Raw genomic sequence first — 26,463 nt, forward strand, 5'->3', positions numbered from 1 at the left:
TGAAGTATAAATACTGTACATTTTTATTAGTTTCCTTTTTTGTAGGGGTTCTTTTGAAGACTGCTTAATGAAATAGGCTGAGCAGTAGCTGAGGGGATGTCCATATCGCAGCATTTTGCTGAATGCCTGTCAGCAACTAAGAATATTAGCTGACATTGACAGTGGAAATCTTAGGAAAAAAGTCCAGAGCCCATTTATATGCACTCTCTCAGCTTGGTGGGACTACAGTATAAATAAAGGATTTTCAGCCCCATTAAAAAGAAACACATTTGTGGAGAGGAAAAATACGGTGTTGCTGAAAATAATGAATTTATAAGGAATAGCAGGATATTAAGCTTTAAAGTGCTACAGTGAAAACAAAAATCCCGATTCCCTTTAAACTATAAATTCAGTAAAGGATTCTACCTGCAGTGTCATGTTTGAATACACAAACACACACATGCACACACACAAATCCATTTTCACTGTGTTGTTCACTAATAAATATTTAGCAACCATGAAGTGGTGAGCTACATGCAACAATGTACCCTCTGAAAGTCATATAAAGGTAAAAACAATTTATTATTTCTAAGGGCATCATTTAGTTCATGCATCAGATTAACAAAGAGTGAAAACGAATCAACTCCCAAACTGGATGAGACTAGTTAGGTAGAAACAAAATCTGAGTAAGAGAAGTGGCATTGCCAGATAGCATTCAAGGAATGAAGGAAGAGAAAGGTTACATTTTTAAGGCACATGGCTTAGCATTGTAGGAAGGGAATATTAGAAGCATTTGAAATATGATTCCCATTATTTCATTTGGGGACATTACATCCAAGTCTTAATTGAAGTCAGTTGTAACTAAGCACCATATTCATTCCCAGTGTTAAGTAATGCCACTGAGGAAATGAATTGCAAGGGCTCTTGAAAGCTTGTGTTCTCTCATTGGTCTATGGGAAATAAATTGACATTCTCCCGTTTTGAGTGTTGCCCAACACTTAAGCTTGATTGACTCAGAACACCAGGCCAGCTTTTGGATAAGAGATGGATGCTCCTTTACAAGAGTATAAGAAACCCCAGGAGGCTCTGACAGAGAAGTTCAACCCTTGTGACCAGTGGTCAGTGAAGCTTTTGTTGAGAATGTAAAGTAGACGCTACTGCCTGGAAAAATATATGGAGTCTTAGTGCCTGTAATGCCCACCCCTAATTCTCAGAATTCCCCCCCCCCATCTGCTTACCCATGAATTTGTGACAAGGCAAGTTGAAAATTTCTGCTCAGCTGATATTTCGTCTTGTAATGGGCAGTCCTCTGGAGCCAGTGAATGCTATACAGTACAAGAATATGGGCTGTGGCTCTAGGGAAGGGAGATCCCTGAAAATCAGAGGATTATGCTGGAAACATCAGTCCTATGGTTTGTTGTCAGTAGATTCCCCCCCCCCCATATTTAGGCAGACTATTTCCATGCTGAGATATTAGTTCCTCCCACTCAAGTAACCTTTCCATACATTGGCCTGGGAAAATGCATATGATCATGTTATACAATCACAACAAAGGTAACCATGTAAAATATTATCAAGGAACCAGGGAAGAATTCATGCTGGGTCAGTCTCTTTCACCTCTTGTTCCTTTTTAAGCATAAAGCCCAGTTCTGTCTTTATGGATTCTGTAAACACTTTTTTTAAAATGCAGAATGCATCTGGTAGCCTTGAGAACAGTCTTAAATGCTACATTTTTTAAAAAAGGAGTTTTCATTTGGAATTCAATTTATTATTTATTTATTGCAGTCTTTTGGATTAAATTATTATAATGCTGACCTCATTTGTTTTTTTTTAAGAGTTTAAGAACCCATTTTTTATTAGCAAGTTATATAACAAACATTTAAATCAGAAGAAAATGAATGAGTAGTTGTTGTGAAGATGCTCCCCCACTATGAACAGGCAAGTAATTTCAGTGCATTACATTATTCAGAGAACCATTTAATTATCCGAGAATACAGTGAACATTATGATTCATAAAGGAAGGCTTTGTAAATACCATTTTTGTAGAAATAGACAATAGAAGATTTTAAAAGGAGGGAGACATATCAACATTAAAATATGTGCATGACTGACTTTTACTCATTTTGGAGTTGAATGATGAAGGACTAATAAATAAAACCAAAATCTGTTTTACAGAGTTTGAGGAAAAGTTTTTCATGTTACTTTCCTTACTTCAGAAATTTTTTGGTAACATTATGATCTGTTAAAAAGCTATTTAGGGCATATTATCATAGCCAGTATAATGAGATTCTTCAAAGCATGTTTCACTGTTGCTCTGTGAAAACAACAACAACGTAAAATGTTGCATAGGGGTAACTGGACTTCCGTGTAATCAGAAACCAGAAGAAGAATGAAAGAAAATAGTAGCTACGATCAAAATGCTTTAAAAAGTCATCTTGTGTATTAGATTCAACACAGAAGTATCAACCTGTATACTGAGTTCATCATTCAGTTAAGAAAGAGGTGGATTTTTTTCTCTCTGTCCAAAAAAAAAAAAAAAAGTTTTCCTAAATAGCTCCAAGTCAAAACATTGTTTTGTGTATGTGCAAACATAGTTCCTAAAATGTATTTGTAGAAAGAATCTAATGGGATAAATAAAATGTCAATAGCACTCAAATAAAAAAGTAAAGATACATATAGTGCATATGTTATGGCACGCATTTTTCAGTGCCTGTTGTTTTAAAATAATAAAACAGAAATATTGGACTGTGCTCATATAGTATCATTAAAATGAAATTGGGTAAACATGCAGTATGGCTGCATAAGTGTCATATGAGTTATACTTAGGGGTCAAATTTCTTGAGAACAGTCCCTACATTTCCAAAGATCACAACCATGATTAACATCTTCTAAAAGCACAAAAATTAAAATGTGCTTTCTCTGTGTCTTTCTTAATAACTGCAGCAATGCTGGTTTTGTACGTGATACCTTGTCCTCCCCCCGCCCCCGTCCTTCTTATTATGGTATTCAATCACATGTCAGTTGCTCATTTAACTGTAATCCTGACCTGTAAGTCTTCTTGGGAAAATGAGGAAAAATAGTGAAATAAGAAACAGGTTAGAAAAGCAATAAAATGTGAAATGTGTGTGTGTGTGTGTATGAGTGAGAGAGAGAGAGAGAGAAAGATGTGATGTCAACACAAGCTCCAAGTCTGTGGATGGCATTTATTAAAAATAAATATGTATGCTGCTATGTCACACGCTTGTCATTAATGTTTAATGTGCAAACACTGGGCAAATATTCTACATTTAATTAAAACTAAAATTATGAGTTTCTTCTGTGTAAAGGGGGATCAAAGCACCTACACATTTACATCTGTTACTTAAATATTAGTTGCAGAATAGGATAGCATGAGTAGGTTTCTTTCAAACTGCATTACATTTACACAATAAAAACATTGGAAGGATTGGATAACATTTTCAGGCAAACTTGACCCTTCTGATAATAATTTTTTTTCCTAGGGAACTGATTTATTTGTCCATTCCCCTCTGTCCATTTTACTAACAACAATAGCAACAGCCTTTTCTTCATTTTTTGTTAGTTATTTTTTGTTAGATTTTGGCAATTGTATTAAACTCCCATGTACCAGAAAATAAGGGTGTATAGGTTACAGAATTATAATTAATTAAAAAAACAACAGCCTAAGGCATGCTCGTGCGCTCTCTCTCTCTCTCTCTCTCTCAATGCATCATGCTCAATTAGCAGCAAGGATAATAGGAGGGAATACATGAATGTGGCAGAGAGAATAAACTTGAAAATTTGGTAATCACCAAGTAAGCATTCAAATGCTAACACCCTTCTAAATCCTGATTTTTAAAAATATTTCCTGCCTCTGGGAAACAAAATTAACCCAAATATGGTCACAAATCTAACATCCACAATCCCTGATATTTTTCCTCAACTCTTTTTCTTTATGTAGAGAGTTTGGTGAGAAAGCCTATAAATGGATGATATTTTGGTGTCTTTTGTATTTATGATAACTAAGGAAGTTTCAGGCAGATTCAAATCTGAATCTGGGCTGCTTCAAACAAAACCATACACACAACTTGCTTCAATTTAAACATTTCCCAAACTAGCCTAATTTTGTTCAGCATTTGCCCAACTCCAGTGCATATCTCCCTTTCAACCCTTCTTCTGAAAATGATTCTCACTTTTTAAAAATCTGTTCTCTAAAGTTGAGCTGTATTTGATCAAATCTTTCCAGGAACAACTAATTCAAGGTGTGCTTCGTTTGCAAATTATTTATCTTTTTATTGTCCCTCCCTGGAAATGTTATTCGAAGGAACTGCCTACTTGTTTAACTTGTGACCATATCAGTCCTCTTCCCTGCTAATACAGATAAAAATGTATGGGTTTGTTCAGAATCTTCTTTATCAGAGCAATAAGAATCAGAAATCCAATTTCCATTTTCTGACAGAGGAATAGAGTCTATTAGAAGAATAAGAAGGGGATCTTTCCAACAACAATCCTTTTCTATGTGGCCTCAAATTGTGATCATTAGGCTAGGCCCTTAGAGCAGATTTTGTGACTGTTCTGCACATGCATTTTTTTAAGCCCAGGGTCTTCCTCATTCCTCACTGAATTATTTCTTAAATTAGAAGTAGAAAATTCTTCTTCTTTTTCACATAGTACTTAGTAGCAGCTCTGCTTAGAGACAAGCCTATCTTAAAATAGAATGCTTTCCAACAAAATTCATATAGACTTCTACGACACCCTTATGAAAGCTTAGGCCTAGACAGTGGCATGTTGGTGGTTTCCTTCCATTGTGCTCTAATTGAATCGTAGGTTGGAATTAGGACAACACTCCCATGCCTTTTAATGGGTGTCTAGCACACCCACACAGAAGGCAAAGCTCTACAGAAAAAACCAATTTAACCAGTGAGAAAATTTCTAGAGGAAGAAAGATGGAATATGAATTTATATCAAGGGCATCATGCCATTTCCATTCATAGACATATATACACATGCACATATACCAAAACACACATATAATCACCAACATCAATAGTTAATTTGTTAATGGAGGAAGTTCTGTATGCTTTGGGTTGGTACTTCCCAAAATATTTTTCCATACAGGCATACTGCATACTATAGCAATAGCACTTATCATATCTTTCAGCATCTTTTGCTTACTATGAAAATGAAAAGGTAACCTGTGTCATATCACAACATCCTCATGCTCATGTGAAGAACATTTATATTTACAAATCTATCTGGAAATACAAAACTGGTTAGCTTGAAGAGCAAGATGTTACAAAATGATTGATTGAATCCACTCAAAATAGAGTTCAAAATTAGTTCTTTTATTCTTGTGTTATTTGGACAGAAAGCAAAGCAAGCGTTTAATCAGTGTTTAATCAAAATTGATTAATACATACAATTTCTTTAGTTTCCTGTAATATGTATTACAACAAAATATATGCCCACCAAGGCTAGCAATAAATGTAAGTGCCCGACTAGGCTAACAACAGTGTATCAATAATCAATTGCCCACCAAGGCTACCCAAGTTGCTGTAAGTATTCTTGCCCAACAAGGCTACACATTCACACAGAATACTTACATTCACTCTCAACAGAGTTGATCAGGCTGTGTTAGAGTGGGGTGGGAAACAGACTCAGGGCGTCCCCTGCTCCAACAAGAGTTGTCTCGCACTTCCCGGGAAGTATGGTTTCCATACTTCCTTTTATACCCAACTTGTTTACTTAGAATTCATCTAAGTTATCTCCATCCATTGTCATCCAGGTACGGTACATGCCAGGAACAGTTCGTGTTTGGTACAGCTGGGTAGCTTGTTACAATGGTACCTCTCATCCCGTTTTCTTATAAACTTATATGTCACTTTATTCCTTACACCCACCAGCATTCCAGCCTTATCAGTGTTGAGAACTCATTCGTACAAGGTATCTAGTGTACATTCCAACATTCCTTCATACCAGCAACATGAGTTTCCTAGTAAAGTTCATGAATAGGATAAACATGGCTGTTCTATGGCTATATGATTATATATAGAAGGCTTAAATTCATTACAAAGATGAGCTGCTTAATAGTTCTTCTTCATCTTAGATTATGCTCACATGTACAGAAAGACTTTAATAGTAAACGTACTGCTTGCTATTTAAAGATGCTGCAGGCTATGGAACTTTGTTACATACTTGGGCTTCAGTTCTTTAATAACTGTTGGTGGCACCAAAACTTTGTTATGAACTGTATCACCAAGTCGCTTTTTCTTAGGGCAGTTAGGAGATGTGAAGTATCTTCCTTGCTTTTATGAATTCTCTCTCTCTCTCTCTCTCTCTTCCTGTCACAATCTTTCTGTGATTGTGGACCCTTTCCACCAGAATCAAGATTGCACCTGTTTTTCCTTCTTGTGCTACTGGGTTTTTGGTTTACTTAAGATATTTTGGAGTGATTTTGTTGGTTTGTGTGTTACAGAGATGCCATGTGGTTGTAATAGTCTGTTGGTGGTTTCTGAGACGTTTCTGGTGTATGGCAGTGTGATCCTTTTCATAGCTTGTGTAGGTTGTGTTGTTGTAGGTTGAATGGTCAGGCACTTTTTGATAAAGTTGCGTGGATATCCATTGTTAGAAGATGTTGTATAACATTTAGTTGGAAGATGTTATATAAGAGGAGCTGTGTAAGAACATTATTCAAGCAAGCACAAATGCACTGCAGCAACCAGAACAGCAGAAAAAGGAAAAACCCAATATTTGTCAGTTTCTACCACAAGGGTTCATTCCAGCTTCTTATTTAACATCTATTACAATTCTGAAATTTCGTAAAGATTTCACCCTAACTAGAATGGACGCATTGCCTTCAGCAGTCCTTTTTGGAGTTTTTAAGGGCATTCCTATGCACCTTCGATTATGTCCATGAGGAGATGGCTCAATAGAATCACTAAGCCATATGCTATTATATTGCTCCTTATATAAGGATTCTAGACAGATATATATATATATATATATATATATATATATATATATATATATATATATATCTGATATTGAAGACATTTCCTGGCAGGGAGTGTGATTTCCATCTAATGTTACTCCTTTCAGACAAAGACCCGGAAATATCCTCCCAAGTTGCCTGGTTTTGTGCTACCATCTGTACAATATGCTTCACCATTATTTAGAGTTAAAATTTCACAACATAGTATTTTACTTTGATATATTTTAGCACTGTTATTTTAATTACTAGGTTAAATAATATTAATTGTTTTGTTTTATTTGTTGTTGTTGTTTAGTCGTTAAGTCGTGTCCGACTCTTCGTGACCCCATGAACCATATTGCGCCAGGCCTTCCTGTCCTTCACTGCCTCCCTGAGTTTGCTCAGTTTCATGCTCATTGCTTCAGTGATGCTATATATAAATGTAAGATGGTTGCTATTGCATACTTTGATTGTATCTGGCCTTAGGGCTGTAATAAACGTGTGTGTGTGAAAAAGGAAAAAGACCACCTATACAACAAAGATACCACACAACCTACACAAGTTACAAAAAGGATCACACTGCCATACACCAGAAACGTCTCAGAAACCACCAACAGACTATTACAACCACATGGCATCTCTGTAGCACACAAACCAACAAAATCACTCCAAAATATCTTAAGTAAAGCAAAAGACCCAGTAGCACAAGAAGGAAAAACAGGTGCCATCTATATCATACAGTGTAAGGACTGTAACAAATACTATGTAGGACAGACAGGCAGAAGACTAGCAGAACGTATCCACGAGCACCAACTACCAGTCAGAAGACATGATGAAAACTCCTTAATCTCACAACACATGGACCGACTGAACCATAGTTTTAACTGGGAAACTGTCAGCATTTTAGACCAAGCTAAATCTAAAAATGCAAGAGAATTCTTGGAAGCTTGGTATTCAGACAAGGCAGCAATTAACAGACACATAGAGATAAACAGCATCTACATACTATTCAAAAGAAACAAAAGACCAGAAGATCACCTCACCAGCAATCATCACCCAGATAAGCAAAGGTTACCACCAGGCACACAATCAAGCAGTAAACAGATGCTAATCAAGGAACTACCAGAGGAGCAAAACAAAACCCCCACCCCCACCAGCACTGGCAAGGCATGTCACAGTATATAAATAGAGAGCAGACCCCATCCCATTTTAGCACTGAAGATGTTACCTAGATGGGTAATGAAATGTTTGCAAGAAAAGAATCAAGCTCAGACAACCCCGGGGACTCCACAGTTCAACCCTGAGCTGCACATATTCGCCTCTATTGGTAAATTACTAGGTTTCTGCTCCCCTCAGCATCTGACATGAGAAGGCAGATAGAAATCTCCATAATTCAATGAAAAACCAAGTTGTCCTTTAAAATTAGACATTGAGTCAACCTCCTTTCTAACTGCTGTAAGGTCATTTGAGTACTCTGCATTCACTCACCTAACTTATTCAATGTGCAGCTAGACTTATTGGAAATCTGCTCAGGATAGAAAATATACTGACATGGATTATTCAAGGGTGGGGAGGGATAGATCATTAATGCCAAGTATAAGATTTGTTGCTGCTATGTTTTTACTCCATGTCTTCAGAATGAAAGTCTGCCTTCTGAACCTTTTTCACTTCTTGACTGAAATGGGTGAGATGGGAATATCAACTGAAATGCCTGGACTGTTCTTCCTTGCATCCCGTGGCTCGTTGATAAGGCATCTTGGGAGCAGTGCATGTCAGCATATGTCTGTATTACTTCTTTCATTGGTGTTACTATTTTGAAAGAAAGAGAAGCCAATGAACTGGTTGCTAATAGAAACAAATGGTAAACCCACCAAACAGGAAATGGTTCTAATAGAACAACCTGCAAGAGAATAGTTGTGACAGTAGAAGTAGCTATTAAAAACAATATTTGAATGTAGTAGCCTTTATATCTGTGTCTATTCTTTAAAAAACAGTGCTATTCCAAACATCTGTGTTTTTCAACTTTTCTTATTTTTATAGAAAAGAGATTGCTTTTGATTTTTTTCCCTCAAAGGAGAAGAAAATTGTACTGAAATTCTCATGGGTGAAGCAAGTATTCTTCCACTTATGTTAATTATAAAGTAGATGAGGGATAGGTTAAAAAGCCCTTGTATAATGGCCTCTCTAGAGCTTTGCAACCTCCTCGGGTTCCCACTTTTCAATTAAAACTCAGGGAAAAAGACCATAAAGACCTTCCTCCCCTGGGCTGTTTTAGATAAGGAAAACTTGGGCAACCATTAAATCTACAGGATAATGGAGAGAAAGCATAAACAACAGCATCAGTAGGGTAAACTCCAAAAATACCACCAAAAGAAATTTTAAAAATATCCTGAAAATGGCGTAGGAAAACAGAAAGCTCTTTTGCTAGAAATAAAGCATTTAGGACATTGCAGAACAGATTTTGATATGGCATTAATAAAGATGTTTGAGCTCTCATTGGAATTCATTTATTCTGCACTGTGTTTCCAAGAAACATGAATTTAGATCCTCTTAAAAAAAAAAATAATAAAAGGTGTCAATTTACATGAAAGGAGAAGGATAGTCTGGGATTATGCTTCATGTCAGAGCATCTACTTTCTGTCTGACATCTCAGAGAACTTTTCTCTCTTGAAATAGACTATCAAGGTTGATGGACAGTTTAGCTTAGTATAAGGCAGGCTTCTCTATTCCATTCTGTCCTCAAGTTATGATCAATAAATTGTATGTTTCTGATTAAGATCTCCAGTGGTTCTGCTTTTTTAAGATAGTGGACACATCCCCATGCTGTATTTGCAATGCTCCAGGACTGGTTTTTCACCTCTGTGATCCTATGACTTCAGCCCAGTTCAGCAGCTTCACCAATATATTTCTGCTTCAGCTGCCATGTGAAACCACTGAGAGATTAATTTGGTTTTTGAAGTTCTGTGAAGGTTATGGGCAACTTACTTCTCTATTTCTGGAAAGCCTTTTTTCACCACAATTCCAGACTTCAGGGCTATAGTTGTGCTAGCAGGTCTTTCAAGAGGAATGGTAGGCTATTGGTCTGATTGCTTTTTCGCTTCTTCCTCATAGAAAGTGCTGCAGGGTTGGCTGGTTTGTTTGCAGAAAACTAGACAAATTTAGAGCCAGCCATGGGGAAAGTATTAGAGAGATTCCCCAGAAAGAGGCATGAGAAAGAAACTCAACCCTGCCTTGATAAAAGAACTTAAAAGATTCTATGGAACATAGAGAAACTTGGATAGGCGTTCAAGATTCTGTTATACTACCTTATCACAATAAAGTGCATTCTTGGAACCCCCGCCGTGCCTATTTCTTGACCTGGTTTACCTTGAAAGGATGACAAAAAATGAACATAACATGAAGTACAGCAAGGCTGTGGAAAGGAATTTATTTTACTTTATTTCACATGAAAAAAAAAAGTGAGGGAATTTTATGGCAGTAGCTCAGAGTGAACCAGTGATTCTTACTCCTTAACTGTTAATCATGTTGGATCAGTCAGAGTGAAGATCATGAATCATCTTCAGAGTAATTTTGAGGGGTTGAGGATTGGCACTGTGAAAATGCCCACACAAGTGGTAGACCCATTCTCTGTTGAAACCAAGAAGCAGGGCAAGGATCAAAGGGTTGAAATGAAAAGAACAGAGGTTTGAGTTGGATATTGAGAAGAATTTCCTAATGGTAAGAGTTATTAAGTAATCAAGTAGTCTCTCTATAATAATGATAAGCTGTCTGTTGCTGGAAGTTTTTAAATGGGGCTTGATGGCCACCTTCGGGGATGATTTCATAGATTCCTACACAAAGCATGGATTGGACTAGATGAGATAAGGCTCTGTTCAATTCATATATTCTATGATTCATTTCAAAACACAGTTCTGCAAATTAGGTTGAGTGCAGTTCCCATGTAGCAGAACGAATTGTATCATAAAAGAAAAATAGTAAGTACAGATTTGGGGCATCAAATGAACAATGTGCTATGTAATTTTTTCTTGATTTTGGCCACTGTCTGACACTGCAGTGAACAGAAAACAATTTTCACAGATACCTCCTTGCAGCTACTAAGGTCTCCCAACCTTCTGAAACTTGTTACGGGGGAGGCTAGAGAAAAATAAAAACACATTTCTATATTTCTCCCTTCCTAAAGAAGATAATCTTACATTTGCCCTTATGATCATCTGATAAATGATGTTTTTTGGGAACACTCCCTAAATGTTTCCCTAAGAGGAAACAAATTGTCTTATTTGTTAGCTGCTGCTACAACTACTACTATTAATATTTATATAGCACAGCCGGTTTTAGACATTAGTGGACTAAGGTAGATTTGTTCTGTTTGTCAGCTTTTCAGACAAAATTTCAGTACAACAAATTTTCATTCCAATTGTTTATTAAATCTAGAAGAAAATCCAAAAGTTCAGAATGAGAGGCATATTTTCTAAACTTTATATAAGATTGCTGCCAGACTCTTTTATCTTTTTATTTAACCATTAAAAAGCAGAAGATATTTATGTAGAGGAAAACATCTGTTTCAGGTGCTTCTTGGAATTGCCAAGTGACCATTTCACATTATATAGTCACATGGCCCATCCTAGAAAGCTTTTCCTTAAAAAAAAAAGAAAAAAAAAAGCTCATGTAACTATACCAGCTATTTACCTTAAAAGAAAAAAAAATGATGGAATACATTCTTGGCCAACCTGGAAGGTTTGGAATATAGGTAGATTCACCTTGCATCTTTTTCATCAGTGAGTTCTTTTGGGGGAAGAACAAATGCTACCCACTAACATTCATCCTCTCAAATCCTCAACTTGCTTTAACCAGGATCCATGGCAAAATTCTTTCAGTCAGTGCACATGAGGCTATATAATCTAAAATCTGACCCAGAGAAAACATCAGGGGAAGGGAAGTGGAAACAAGAGTAAAAAGGTGGAATGAATGGAGCATTGTTCCCATCCGACATGCTTAGCCTTAGTTCACTCCAGCAGGGCATGGGAAGTGAGCTGAAAACTTCACAGAAAAGATGAATTTGGAACAAAGAGTTTTTCTTGTTGGTTCTTTTTAACTATTTGGGTTTCAGACTGTCATTTCTTTTTCATGATTTCCTTATTATCTTTCTTACTCCTCTAACTTTAAGGTAACAGTTTGGTTTGGGGTCGTAAGTACCGAAGTATTTCTATACTGCTTTTCTCAGGATCATTCTGAGGCTGTTGGCTGCTTGGGGTAGAGTAATCAGTGCCTCCCTGCTAAATAACAAACTGCAGCCCTTTAGTAATCCCCCATCTCCCCCACCTGCTGGCCAAGACATTCTTTAGCTGGCTTAAGCAAGTCCAACCTGGGTAGAATGATTGAAATGGTATTCATATTTCTTTAGCATTTTGGTTGCTATAACTTCACGAGCACAATGAGGGCATCCAAATTGGTTTGAAACATTTGGCAATCCAAACTCTTCCGCTAAAAACTCTAAAACTATGCCAAGATTTTCAAACTTATGCATGGAACTAGTTCCTCTCTTGCTGTTGCACTGAGTATTTTCAGTTCAGGTAATAACTGGATTTCAAGCTGTTGTTGTTGTTCAGTCGTTAAGTCGTGTCCGACTCTTTGTGGCCCCATGAACCATATTGCGCCAGGACTTCCTGTCCTTCACTGCCTCCCTGAGTTGGCTCAGTTTCATGCTCATTGCTTCAGTGATGCTATCTAACCATCTCATCCTCTGCCGTCCTCTTCTCCTTTTGCCTTCAATCTTTTCCAGCATCAGGGTCTTTTCCAAAGAGTCCTCTCTTCGCATTAGGTGATCAAAGTGTCTGAGCTTGAGCTTCATTATCAATCCTTCCAATGAGCAATCAGGGTTGATTTCCTTTAAGATTGACTGGTTTGACCTCCTAGCAGTCTAGGGGACTCTTAAGAGTCTTCTCCAGCACCACAGTTCAAAGGCATCAATTCTTTGGCGCTCAGCCTTCTTTATGGTCCAGCTCTCACAGCCATACATTACTACTGGAAAAACTTTGACTATGTGGATCTTTGTCGGCAAGGTGATGTCTCTGCTTTTTAATATGCTATCTAGGTTTGCCATAGCTTTCCTCCCAAGGAGCAAGCATCTTTTAATTTAATGGCTGCAGTCTCCGTCTGCGGTGATCTTGGAGCCCAAATAAATGAAGTCTGTTACTGCTTCCATTTCTACCTCTTCTATTTGCAGGAATTGATGGGTCCAGATGCCATGATCTTAGTTTTTTTAATGTTGAGTTTCAAGCCAGCTTTCGCACTCTCCTCTTTCACCCTCATCAAGAGGCTCTTTAGTTCTTCTTCACTTTCTGCCGTTAGGGTGGTATCGTCTGCATATCTGAGGTTATTGATGATTCTCCCTGCAATCTTAATTCTGGTTTGTGATTCTTCCATCCTGGCATTTCTCATGATGTACTCTGAAAATAGGCGGGGTGACAGTATACAGCCTTTCCCTATTTCGAACTAATTGGTTGTTCCGTGACCAGTTCTAACTGTTGCTTCTTGGCCTGCATACAGATTTCTCAGGAGACAGGTAAGATGGTCTGGTACCCCCATCTCTTTAAGAATTTGCCACAGTTTGTTGTGATCCACACCATCAAAGGCTTTTGCATAGTCAATGAAGCAGAAGTAGATATTTTTCTGGAACTCTCGTGCTTTCTCCATGATCCAGTGAATGTTGGCGATTTGATCTCTAGTTCCTCTGCCTCTCCAAAACCCAGCTTGTATATCCGGTAGTTCTCGGTTCACTACTGCTGAAGCCTAGCTTGTAGGATTTTGAGCATAACCTTGCTAGCATGTGAGGATTTCAAGTAGCCATGATGGAGCTCATTCAGAGGGATGTATTTGTTGAGGCCTGGGTTGGATAAGCTTTTCACTGAGAACATTCATCATGTGAAACAATTTTGACCTATGAAAGATCTGTTCTTTGCACATATTGTTCCTATGAATGATAATGAGAGGATTGCACAAGTGTTGACAGCTGAATGCCACTTTTGGTTTTGGACTATTAGTCCAGATTATTCAAACCACTCATAGCAGGCAGGTGGTGAGCAAGGCAGTAAATTGTTGCTGTTGTTATTATTTTCTATTCAGAACTGTGAATATACTGCCTTGAAGCTAGGAGTTTCTAAATTCACTGGAGGAGTTCAGTGGCCCAGTAGTTTTTCATAATTTTAATTTCTATCAATCATCTTATTCCACAACACTTTTATTTATTGGTGTCCAATTCTCCATCATTCATCTGTGAAAGAAATTATTTTGTTGTCTCTTTCCTTTTTCATCCTTTCAATAGCAAGTGGCATAAAGAATGCCTCATCTTGCCACTGTACAAAAACAAAACTCTCCAAATGATTTAATGTTACTAAATAAATATTATTCATAATTTTAGAATTCCAATACTCTTTGTAGATTGTTTTGCAGAATGAGCAATCCTGCGGACTGAGGGAGCAAGTCCAAAGAATATTCAGAGGTTCAGAACATCCCTATGCTGCAGAATTTTTTTAATAAGAATAATAAGAATAATAAGAATACCAGAAAGTAATGAATAAAAACACATTTTAAAATGGTAATATACACCTATCTAATGGATAATCTAATTAGTTGTTGAGTTATATTATCACAGCAAAGAAAGAAAAGGAAAATAAGGAATAAAACCATAACAATCCCCTAAGAATTAACATGTTAAATTGATATAAATCACCTAATATATCACATATATATTTAATAACAATATATCAAACTACACATAAACATTTGTCTATTCTTTTGAAACATTTTGAAATCTATGCCAAAAGGAAACGTGTTATATTATTTTTTGATTAATAGAAGAAATGACCTTTTCAAAAATTGATAAGCTATACATTTCTTGAATTCACTCCTTGACGTCTGGAGTAGTATTAATTTTCCAGTCTCTCTTTATAATTCTGTTGCTATTCCTCATGTCCAATGTAACTCATGTTCCTCAAAAATGGAATCTTTAATTCACAATATTATACACATCTTTAACATGAAAACATTTACCCACAAATCTACTATGTATGTTAATGCTGTTAATGAGAAATAAATAGATATGTTAATAATATCATTTCAAAAATAAACCAGTAATGGACATGACCAAATCATATGAATTAACATACCCTCATTTCTTACATTGACAACAAACAGAATCTAGTTTATCCTTTCTGTTGCATTTTGTGGGACATCCAATAAACTCAGTATAAAATCTTTTGATGAATTAATTTCAACCTCAGGTTCATAGAAACAAACTTAACATTTTTAAAGACTTACATCCATTGATATTCCATATCAGATATTCCAACTGTTTAACCCATAAGTCATAAATGTCACTAATTTTGACTTTAAAGATAATTTTAAATTTATAATGTAGCTACAAAGTCAATTTAATTTCAAAAGCAGACCCGATTAAAAATATTTCAGGTTTCTTTGATGCATCTGAGGTATCTGGTCCATGCTGAACAATTAAATATGCTTGAGCTGATTGCATTTTCACTGTTTTGTATTAGACAAAGACAATTCTACCTGCAGTTATTGAAATTCTTTAAAATAACTAGAAAGTAATTGATTTGAAGGCACTATGACTCTGCCTATATGTTCCACAATAATGTCTTACCACCTATTTTTAAAGTAGAATTCTTCCATAACATCATGAGACTCAGTATTAAAATAAAATTTACATCCCAGTAGGGCCCAGATATATCTAGTTGCTCACATATTCTGGGGTGGTGGCTGAGCCAGCCATCCTTACATGATAACAGGTGAACCATCATTTCACCACTCCCTACTTGGCTGAAGAACAGATGGGAGGCTCCCTGGCCTGCTTCTGAGTGTCAGCCCCTGTACCTCCTCCCAGCATGGTGGCTGAAAGGCATATAGGGGGAGGCATTGTCTTTAACATGGCAGATGCTATGCTCTTATGCACATGCACAAAGTCGTGGCTACTTTATACAGATTTTTGCACACACAGGTCCTTTCTTTTCCTCTCCTGATGCACTTGATGGATGGGTGTATGGTCAATGCATTAAAGAAGCAAAGAAGATAACAGGATACAGAATATAAAGTGTATGTGTGTATGTGCGTGTGTGTATATATATATAAATGTCTGTAGCAGCACAGCATGTAGCAATTAATGGGTGCTACCTAGGGAGGACTGGTCCTGAATGTGGGGGTTTGGGGATATGGAAAGGAAAAAGAAGCAGGGATCCACCCTAGTCAGCCCTTGGTCAACCTGAAAGAGAGGCAGCATTAGTCAGATTACTTAAACATAGCACAAAGAAACTGCTAGCCATTAAAAAAAAAAAAAACTTGTTCTACATTTCAGCAGCAGGCTGCAGAAGCTACACCTGCATAGGTTCAGACCTATGGAAATGTGGGAATGCAATTAGATTACTATAATACATTAATCCTGGCAGCAGGCAAAAGGTGAGAGAAGGGATTCTTGCTTCCCTGAAGGCAATATTTTTATCAATCCATCTGTCATTCCATTTGGTGTCACTGGTGCATTGCCATTTTGTCACCAAAGCAGAACATGCTGCATTACAAGGCAGATGCTACATTTTGATAAAATATATTGGCACTGAATTCCAGTAAAAGGCAATGGATAGCTCTTCATTGTTGTAAAATAGTTTCCATTATACAAAGAAAAAAAAAATTTGCATGGTTGCAAATATATTTCCTTCAAGAGGTTCAATGCAGGAGGCACATTATTCCCACGTTTCTGTTGACAGGAATAGGATGCAATCAGCTGGAGGGTATGTGCAATCATTAATATGGACAAAAAGGAAAGAAAATGTAATGAATAACTGTGCACTTTTCACACCCCACAGATAAATTCTATCAGACAGAAAAAATTGCCAGATTTGCTTTTAAAGTAGTGAATACAGAATTGCAAATGTAAGTGGTTTGTTCTGTGCATCTCCCTGACTGCCACAGGAGGACAGACATATTAAAGGACATTTCCACCAAACAGGATCTGATAAGATAAATGCAATTGAATTTTGCTTCGTCCTTCCAAACTTTTACAGGGATGCACAAGAAGCAATCAAAAGTTCAACACAGAGTGGAAACGAAGTTGCTTAGCGATCAGTCAGAGCAAGGGAGAAGACCCTATGGCTTACTGCAGTTAGAATGAGAAGGAACAGGGCTATTGTTAAACTCTATTTTTTTCTCCTGCTTCTTTGACCCAACTTTCCTCCTTTTAGTTTTGATGCTGCTTCTTTCTTTCCTGGATAGTCATATGGATGAACTCACCCAAAATGCATTGAACGGGTGATATCACAGAGTTGCCACCATACTTAATCAAGATGTGTGTTTCTGTGCACATCCAAATCCATGTGCACTCAAGAACAAATAATTGAGGAATTTAGACCAGATGATTTGGGGAACCTCCAGCTTCACTTTGTTAATCTGATTTAGTCAAGCCAAGAATTGTCCACCTGGTACACCTGGCCCTTGGTATCAGCCATGACAGGGCCACGATCTGGGTAATGTGAGAAACTTTAGTCTAATGTTAGTAGGTGTCCTCACAGTTCTGCAGAAAGAAGCAGCCAAGACTTGGCTTAAACCTACCTACCTACCTACTGAAGTGCAGATGATAAAAAAAAAATTAATGCTTTCCAAGATGGGAGAGACTGAGAGAGAAAGAAGAAAGAGGCAGCAACCTGAAGCTGTGAGGCTTTGCTTCGATTTGGAAGGAAAGCACAATGAGGAGCAGGGAGAAGGGGAAGAAAGTGAACCAAGGATTAGGCAAGAGCAAAGGAAGCAGTAGGAGGGAAATATTTGGCTTTTCTGAAATCAACTTGAGAAGCAGAGAAAAAAAGAAGAGGGAAGACTGATAGAAGAACATAAAGGGAGACATGCTACTGAGCTTATTGGAAAACTGCAATGTTGGATTGTTCAGCCCAAGAAGGATTGCTTAAATTTATGGAGGATGCATCTATAAATAGCTATTAAGAATGATGGCAAAGTGGATGCATGCCAGCATTCAGTGCAAACTGGGCCACAGGAGGCTGTACTAGAGTGAACTTTGATAAAATCAATCAGGCTTTTGTTTGTTCAAGCAATTTGCACTTCACTTTTTATTCAGAACAGTTCTGTGAATTAGTCAATGGCTGCAAACATAATATTGCTAATTGAATTAGATAAAGTAAACCAACCCCCCCGAAACAAAACAAAACAAAAGCATATGCAAAAACAGCAGAGGCATCAGCAGTGAAAAAGTGAAGAGCCTTATCTGTTATCTCTTGCATACTCTTATCCTGAGGGAACCAGTTCTTCACGCTATATATATAAAAATGAATCTGTTGCTGGGGGTAGGGAATGGCCGGGGCAAGGGGTAAGTAACAAACATGTGTCATGAAGTCACAACACAAACCCACGAGTTATGTTCATAGATGACAGACAGACAGACAGTTTTTCTACTGCTCATTCTGAAACCATAAAGCTTTAAAATATAACTCTCTTTTCTGAATATTACAGGAGGTGAGCTGTGTCTATGGTGGCAGAAAATCTGGTAGCAGCACTTCCAACTCACAAATTTTATAAAAGGCATAAGCTTTTGTGAGTTGCAGCTCACTTCATCAGATGCATCAGGAAAGCTTCTGCCTTTTAATAAAATTTGTGAGTTGAGAAAGGTGTTATCAGACTTCTCCTGATTTTTTCCTGAATATTAATAACTATTGAGAAGCTATATTGTATTATATTAATAAACTATTAGGAAGAAGAGGGTTTCTGGGTTTTGTTGCTGCTGCTGTTGTTTTAAATACAACAGCTTTTCTTTGGAACCAGGAAATATCAAATGTATTTTGTTCGATTTGTAAATAACATAGAGTTGCTTTAAACGCTTCTATCATTTTTGTTGTTGTTGTTCAGTCGTTAAGTTGTGTCCGACTCTTTGTGACCCCATGAACCATATTGCGCCAGGCCTTCCTGTCCTTCACTGCCTCCCTGAGTTGGCTCAGTTTCATGCTCATTGCTTCAGTGATGCTATCTAACCATCTCATCCTCTGCCGTCCTCTTCTCCTTTTGCCTTCAATCTTTCCCAACATCAGGGTCTTTTCCAAAGAGTCCTCTCTTCGCATTAGGTGACCAAAGTATCTGAGCTTGAGCTTCATTATCAATCCTTCCAATGAGCAATCAGGGTTGATTTCCTTTAAGATTGACTGGTTTGACCTCCTAGCAGTCTAGGGGACTCTCAAGAGTCTATAAAGTTAACTTGTATGTTAACTTTATAGTTAACTATAAGGGACTACTGCTGGACCAAAATACTGTTGCTCTGAACTTAGAAAGTGATGGATGGGGTGAAAGGTTCTGGAGAAACCTGGAACAGTTTCTGGAAGGTTAGTGGGGGAAATCTAAAGATTTCAGGATTATGAAATTGGCACTGTGATCAAAGGTGTTTCATATTATTTTATTTCCTTCAGTAACAATGAAAAAGGAGGATCATCATCATCTCTTTGCTGGAGAAGTTCTATCATGTTGCAGAATCATTCCCACTGGGCCATTCTGTAGTAGCACACTGGAAAGCCACCTGTATGCTGATGGCTGCCCTGCCACTGTCTGGAATCTAAAGCTTCCTTAATTAAACAAACTAAAAGAAAAATGCTCTACCACATTCCCTTTTAGACTGGGTTTCTGACCCCCTTCTCCCCAAATTAAACAGTTTAGACAAATGGTGCCAGTGTCTGTTGGGTCAGCACAGTGCTGCATTATGCTCTGTCAATATCACATTATTGTCAGAAATTTCATGTGTTCATTATCACCAAGCAATGTCTTCTTCTAGCATTAATTTATCACATATATAGCAAGTACACAGCAATCAAATAATTTACAGGCATGCATAAGATAGTTATTATATCAGAAAACTGTCTTCTGGGGAAAAAAGGGCTTAGCCTTGGAAAAAACATAAATATACATATACATATATACATATTCATATTCATTTCTGAGGAAGTCCATCTGTGGCAAATCAGAATGTAAGCATAAAATTACTGGAACAATATATTGATATAAAATAAAAAATAGGAAAAGATATTTCTAGTTCTCATTAAATTACAATTGAGTCAGTACAATCCAAAACCATAGTAATGAAACAGCAAGATATCCAGGTAATTTTTGGGGAAAAAAAAGTTTTAAAAGCCATTTTCAGGGATGCTTTGGAAGGGGGTAACTTTAAAATCTTTGGGTGTAAAATGTTCATAGCTCTGAAACTACTATTGAAAAGGCCCCATTCAGTAGCCTCTGCAGGGGAGTCAAAAAAGGCAAGAAGTTGGTCATGGCAACACAAGGGTGGGACTTTGCCACATGTACACAAGGGTGGGACTTTGATTATATTGTCATGATGGTCACCTTGACTTTTTTGACTGCCCCTATACAGACTGGTGGTCCTCTTCCTAGTGTCTACCTGTCATTTAGGTAAGGGATATACAGCATGAACAAATAAGAAAATAATTGTCAGGAAAAGACCCACCCCCCAGCAATTATTTTTAACTTTGTTAAAACAAGCTACTGTAATTTAGTCTGATAAAATGATCAGAAGAAAATGGCCCTATTGGGTACAAGTCATAAATACTGCTTTGTCGAAGGCTTTCACGGCCGGCATACGAAGGCTGGTGTGGGTCTTCCAGGCTGTGTGGCTGTGTTCTGGAAGTTTTGTTTCCTAACGTTTCGCCAGAATCTGTGACCGGCATCTCCAGAGAGCAGGAGCACAGACAGGAGCAGTTCTCTCTGTGCCCAGGATGATCTGTCTGACCATTCCAGAACATGGCCACACAGCCCGGAAGACCCACACCAGCCTTCATAATTACTGCTCTTTTTTTCAACATGTAAGATCTTGTTTTATGCACCTTTGCAGGCCTATGAGGTTCAGGGCAGGGATTTAAGAATGCATTCCATTAAGATTTCACTTGCTTATGATTGTGCTATATACCTCTCCAGAAATGTAACATAAGAAGAAAGAACCTGTTTGAATCCTTAAACCAGAGTGGGTTAACCTGCAGGCTCCATGTAGCCCCAATACTCTGTGGCCACCAACTGAAATGTGGCAGCAAAATCATTGATTCATGCTGATGCAACTTTGTTCCTGAAAACCAAGGGTGTTAATCAGGAGGCTAACCACACCATTTTCCATCAATAATGCTCACCCCAACCTCTGCAGAATTGCCTAACATTGCGCCCATAATGCTGCCAAAGTTTGGAGACAATCAGGTGCTTTTAAAGAATGGCAGTAGAAGGAGTTTGTTCCACAGAAGATTTCCATTTCCATTCTTACCCTCCTGTTAGATGAATTAGTGAGTTCTGACTTACACAGGACTTAAATCACAGGATTTTTTGAATCACATGAAGAGCAAGCTCAGTGTTGAAATTGCTATTGGCAACTGAAATGGAGAATTCAGATGAGATTACCTATACAAATCTTTGTAAAAAAGCAACTGAAAATGGAGGAGGGGGGGAATAGGACAGAATGGTCTGCTCTTTGTGCATAAAAGTTTCTTCTTCAAATGTTGAATCACTCAAATATTCATATGGTGAAGAGATTCCATAAGGAGGTAATAGACCACCACTAACAAGTAAAAAAAATATCTACCACTGATGTTGTTTTGTGGCACATATGATTTATGAAACTAATACACCTTTCCTTTTTAATGCCAGAGTTTCTCAGAGTCTCCCCAACCCTCATCTCTCTATTACTTGGATATATTATAATGACAAACTTACACTGGACCTCATTTATCTTTGGTTGCTCTACCATATTGTTAAGGTTATGGACTACAGTACATCATAGACAGAAATAAATCAGTTTGCTTTCACCATAACCAGTAGGATTTTATTTAAGTTTGCAGTCCCTGATCTGTTTAGTTCTTGACCAAATTCCATTTTCATTCCTAGGTATGATTACATAATGATCCCAAAGTATGTCCAATACAACTAATAGTTATTTTTTCATTAAAACAATCTTCAAATGATTAACACAATGTTTGCAACATTAACTTAACAATTAACTTGAGGCCTGCAACATTGTCATCACATCAAAGCACACCATCGAACATACCCTTCAGGCATTTTCAGTGTAGAAATATCCAAAGGAATTTTGTAGCAAGTAAATTTGTCCAACAGACAGTGTCTGAGTAGGTATATACGGTTACTAATGCAGCTTTAGCAGCCTTATTCATTTACATCTCACTCCACTGTATGAAACACACAAGGGTATAAGTAGATCTCTCTGGTTCTGCCTCTCAAAGGGGGCCCTTATCCCAACATGAAGTATGGGTGCTAGGACACTGTTAAAGAGGAAATCAGGACTGACCAAATGACCAGAGAATTTCTCCTAGCCCTGGGCAGAGTGTAGGTAGTCCAGACCTGTCAGTGAGTCCATTTGACCTGGAGACCAAAGAACCAGACCAAGTAAAACATACTGTCTATTTCTCATTAACAGCATTCCAGTTAGCAGCACCTTCTTATTTCACTAACAGCAACTGTACTTCCTCTTTCCTTTAGCTAAGTAGGCTAAAGGTCATGCATAGTTACAACCTAATAACTATCTTATATTTTGTATTCCTTTCATCCCTTATAACAACTTGAAACACTTCCAGTTCCTTGTCTGTATTTATACCACTGGAAGCATGCCCACCCACACATGCAACAGACCTATGATGTTAGAGAAATGGAACCTCATGTTTGATGAGACGTGTCATAAAACTGTAGTATGAAGAGCTAGAGGAGTAGCCATTCCACAGCATCACAAATGTGGCTGAACACTCTGATTATGCTGGTTATAGCAAAATCAGGAGATGTGAGATGGTAACGTCTGCAATGGAGAATAAAAATGATCAGTGCTCATAGGACATAGGTTCTAGCCAGTCTGCAAAGTATCTCAGAAAGGTGTTTAACTGGAACTCATCAGACCTGATTAATGAAGTATTTGCTCAATGATAGTTGGGACTTCTTTCCTTCCCTCTCTTTGTTCACAGGACACAGCAAGGCAGCCTACATTATTTATTTATTTATTTATTTATTTTAAGAATATTGAATGTATTATTTTCATATTCTTAAATTAATAAAAATGCATCCCTCCTTCCAGCACAATTTCCTATGCAGAGTAATTGATACTTTTCCATTATAAATAATATTGGAGTCTTTTATGAGGCTAAAAACTAAAACCAGTAGCAATACTTTAAACCCAACACGCTGAATTGGATTTGTGCCACAAGATGAAAAACAATACAGAGTAAGGTCAGCCTGCAGTGTTATGATAACTTTACTTTCAGCACCTCATCAGCATTAGAATCCAGCATTTTGGTTGTTACTGCAATTACTTTGCTGGTTTGTGATTTGCCATTAGATGTGGAACACATTTTGCATTCTCTTGGCTTTATAAATAAAGTTTGATTAATTTTCTTGCTATTCTCAGTAGGTTTCTATCTCATTGGGAGAACACTATGTGGGCTCCCTTTTCCACCTCATTTATCACCTATGCAAACTCTGAGATATTAATCAAATACTGGACAACATGTGGAGTGAAACAGTTTTTCCTCTTCTTCCACCCAGATCTTCAAAACATAAGACAATAAGCATGCTGTAGAGTTTAAACATATTGTAGTCCTTTCCTCCCTTCTTCAACATATCAGAAATAAGTATGTTGAGATATGGAATATTTTGTAATCCTTCCTTCCTCCCTTGCTCCCTCCCTTCCACGCTTGCTCCATTTACAGATAGTCCTCTTTTAGCAACTGCCTCATTTATTGGCTATTCAATCAATCAATCAATTTTATTTTGGTCATAGACCAGCATATTATTGACTATTCAGTTATGAAGGTGATGAAAAAGTTACATTGAAACCAATCCTCGCATTTATAACCGTTGCAGGTCTGTGAAGCAAAGGAAAGCTGAAGTAAGATCATAAGCACAGTTGCTGTTTCACTTAGTGACCACTTTGCTTAACGACCGAGTTGCCAGTCCCAATTGGAATCACTAAACGAGGACTACCTGTAGATGTTTTTTTTTTCTACTAGAATACTTTCTTATTTACACAGATACAAGGGAGAAAAAGAAGAGCTATCATTAAAAAATAATAAAGCCTCTTCCCCCTCACTTTACCATGAGCTAGGACATAAGTTAGTTACATATAGATCAGGAGAGCCTAGCATCTTGTATGTGTTTTGAGCTTCACTTCCCATCACTCTTGGACATGCTGGCTGGTACTTCAAGAAGATTAAGACCCAAATATCTTGAAGACATTAGGTTGCCTTTTTCAAAAACAAAACAACAAAAAAAGGAAAGACATTGCTCTTTTCAACATTTAAAGGAGTAAAGCAGATCATGGCCTGAGACTCACATTCAATTTTTTTTCCTCCCCAAAGCTTTTTAAGATCATGTTGTCAGAAATCAGTAGTACATTCTTTCATTTTTTTGGTAATCCTTTGTTTGCTTCTTAAAAACCAGTCCTCCCTATTTTTCCTTCTCATGCCATCCCCAAGAAATAGTGCCAAACATTTTGGGGCCACCCACTTCAGTGGTATTGTATCACTGTCATGCCTCCTATCACCCTCCCAAGGCTTTTTTTTAAATCAAAGTACTGCCCTTTACCCACAAAGTTATCCAGACTGCAAATAAAGGAAGAAGCCAACAAAAGTCAAGAAGACATTGTCCAAAATACTTGACTATCTGTTGAACTTTTGTGTGTTCATTGGCCTCATGCCAGATTAAGATGTCTGGCAATGTAAAGAGCACAAGACATATTTATATGTGCGTTCATATAAGATTTGGACCAAGGAAGTTGTAGAACAGAAGACTGATATGTTAGAGACTGGCTCATGGTCTAATTCTTCTTGAACTGACACACATCTGGCCCTTAACCCATTTGAATAGCAGGCTGCCAGCATCAACTGTCAACTTCTTTGAATCCCTCCAAGTAAAAGCAATCTGAAAGGAATATAACACTGAATTGCAACCCCATATTTCCAACAAAAATGGAGCTCAAGGTGTCCAAGTCTCCAATTAATAGGGAGATGGAACTTAAATGCTGTCATTATTATCTGCAAGATCGTTTATTAATTTGGAGAAGGAGGAAAAAAAATTACTGTTTTGGCGCTTTTGGATAATCTGCTTAGGAACTATTTTTCTTCCTCAGAAAGAGAAAGTTCATTAAATTTCATTACAAGTCTTCTGCCACTGTGCAGTATGGATTTGAATCTTAAAACAGAATTTTGTTTGGCAATGCTCTCTCACAAATAAGGAAACAATCTATTTTATTGTTCACCTCAGATAACACATGCCAGCCAAGTTAAATCCATACTTTTTCCCCTTCTTTATAGTCTTTCACAATTTATAAGGTTCGGTTTGCACTACTGTTATACTTTCTTTAAATAGGCCAGTTCTGATAAGTCTCACCATTTTTAATTTTTTTCTTTGTTTGTTTGGGGGATACTCAAAACATGCAAAGTTATAAATAAAGATAGCATTATTCATCATTCATAAAGTAACAAAAGTCTATTTTCAGCTATTCTTTCAGACATTTCCATGACAATGAGGCTACGTGGGAGCATTAAACCATCTTGTTCTGTTGGAATATGTGACATAGCTCACATCAGAAAATCTTTATGTGTCAGTGCTAAGCTGAAATAGCAAAACAGGGAAATAATGTTGTTTAGAGGAAAAAACTGATCTATCTATCTATCTATCTATCTATCTATCTATCTATCTATCTATCTATCTATCTATCTATCTATCTATCAAATATATATGGCTGTCCATCTTACCAAAGGTGACTCTGGGTGGTCTACAACAATGGAATGAACACTGGAAAAGAAGAAAAATTGATGACAAATAACCTGCCCCCTGTTCCTACTGCAGTGACTGGCAGATATTTTTCCACCAGAGGAAGAGGGCGGGCAGGAAATTCAAGGGATCAGCCAATTGCTTTGCCTCTCATGTTCTGCACAGACAAAAGCAGGGCGGTACCTTTTAGCAGTGAGTCAGAAATAGAAGCAGGATCGGGATTGGCTATGAATCAGCAATTTTTGTGATTTATTTGGATGGATAGCACTTTAACTCAGCCAGCTTAAAGGCCTTTATTGTCTTTTGCTGAGGAGAACATTCTAGCACGCAGAACCTGCAGCCTTTTTTTCCCCTTGTTTTTTGTGGGGTGGGCGGAGCCAACCGTTGCCAGGCTGACAAGATAACACCACCAAAGTCTAAATCTGCTAATTAAACCTGTAAACTATTTCAGTTAAATAGTCCATATTGCTTCCTATCATTTCAAGGCAGATAAAATTAAAATAGAGGAAAGGGATGAATTTGTTTTATTTTATTTTATTTTATTTCATTTTATTTCATTTTGTTTTATATTTTATTTATTTTATTTTGCATGGGCTAAGGTTAATTTTCTGTGTGGGTATCTGGCAGCCTGTCCTGAATATAGCTGAAAGGAATCTGGGAGATTAGTGTGTTCTTTTATACAATACTTTTTAGCTTTG

This window comes from Python bivittatus, unplaced genomic scaffold (assembly GCF_059951505.1).
Source record: "Python bivittatus isolate LINGU-HERP-01145 unplaced genomic scaffold, Pbiv_v1 ctg000020_np1212, whole genome shotgun sequence".
Lineage (NCBI taxonomy): Eukaryota > Metazoa > Chordata > Lepidosauria > Squamata > Pythonidae > Python > Python bivittatus.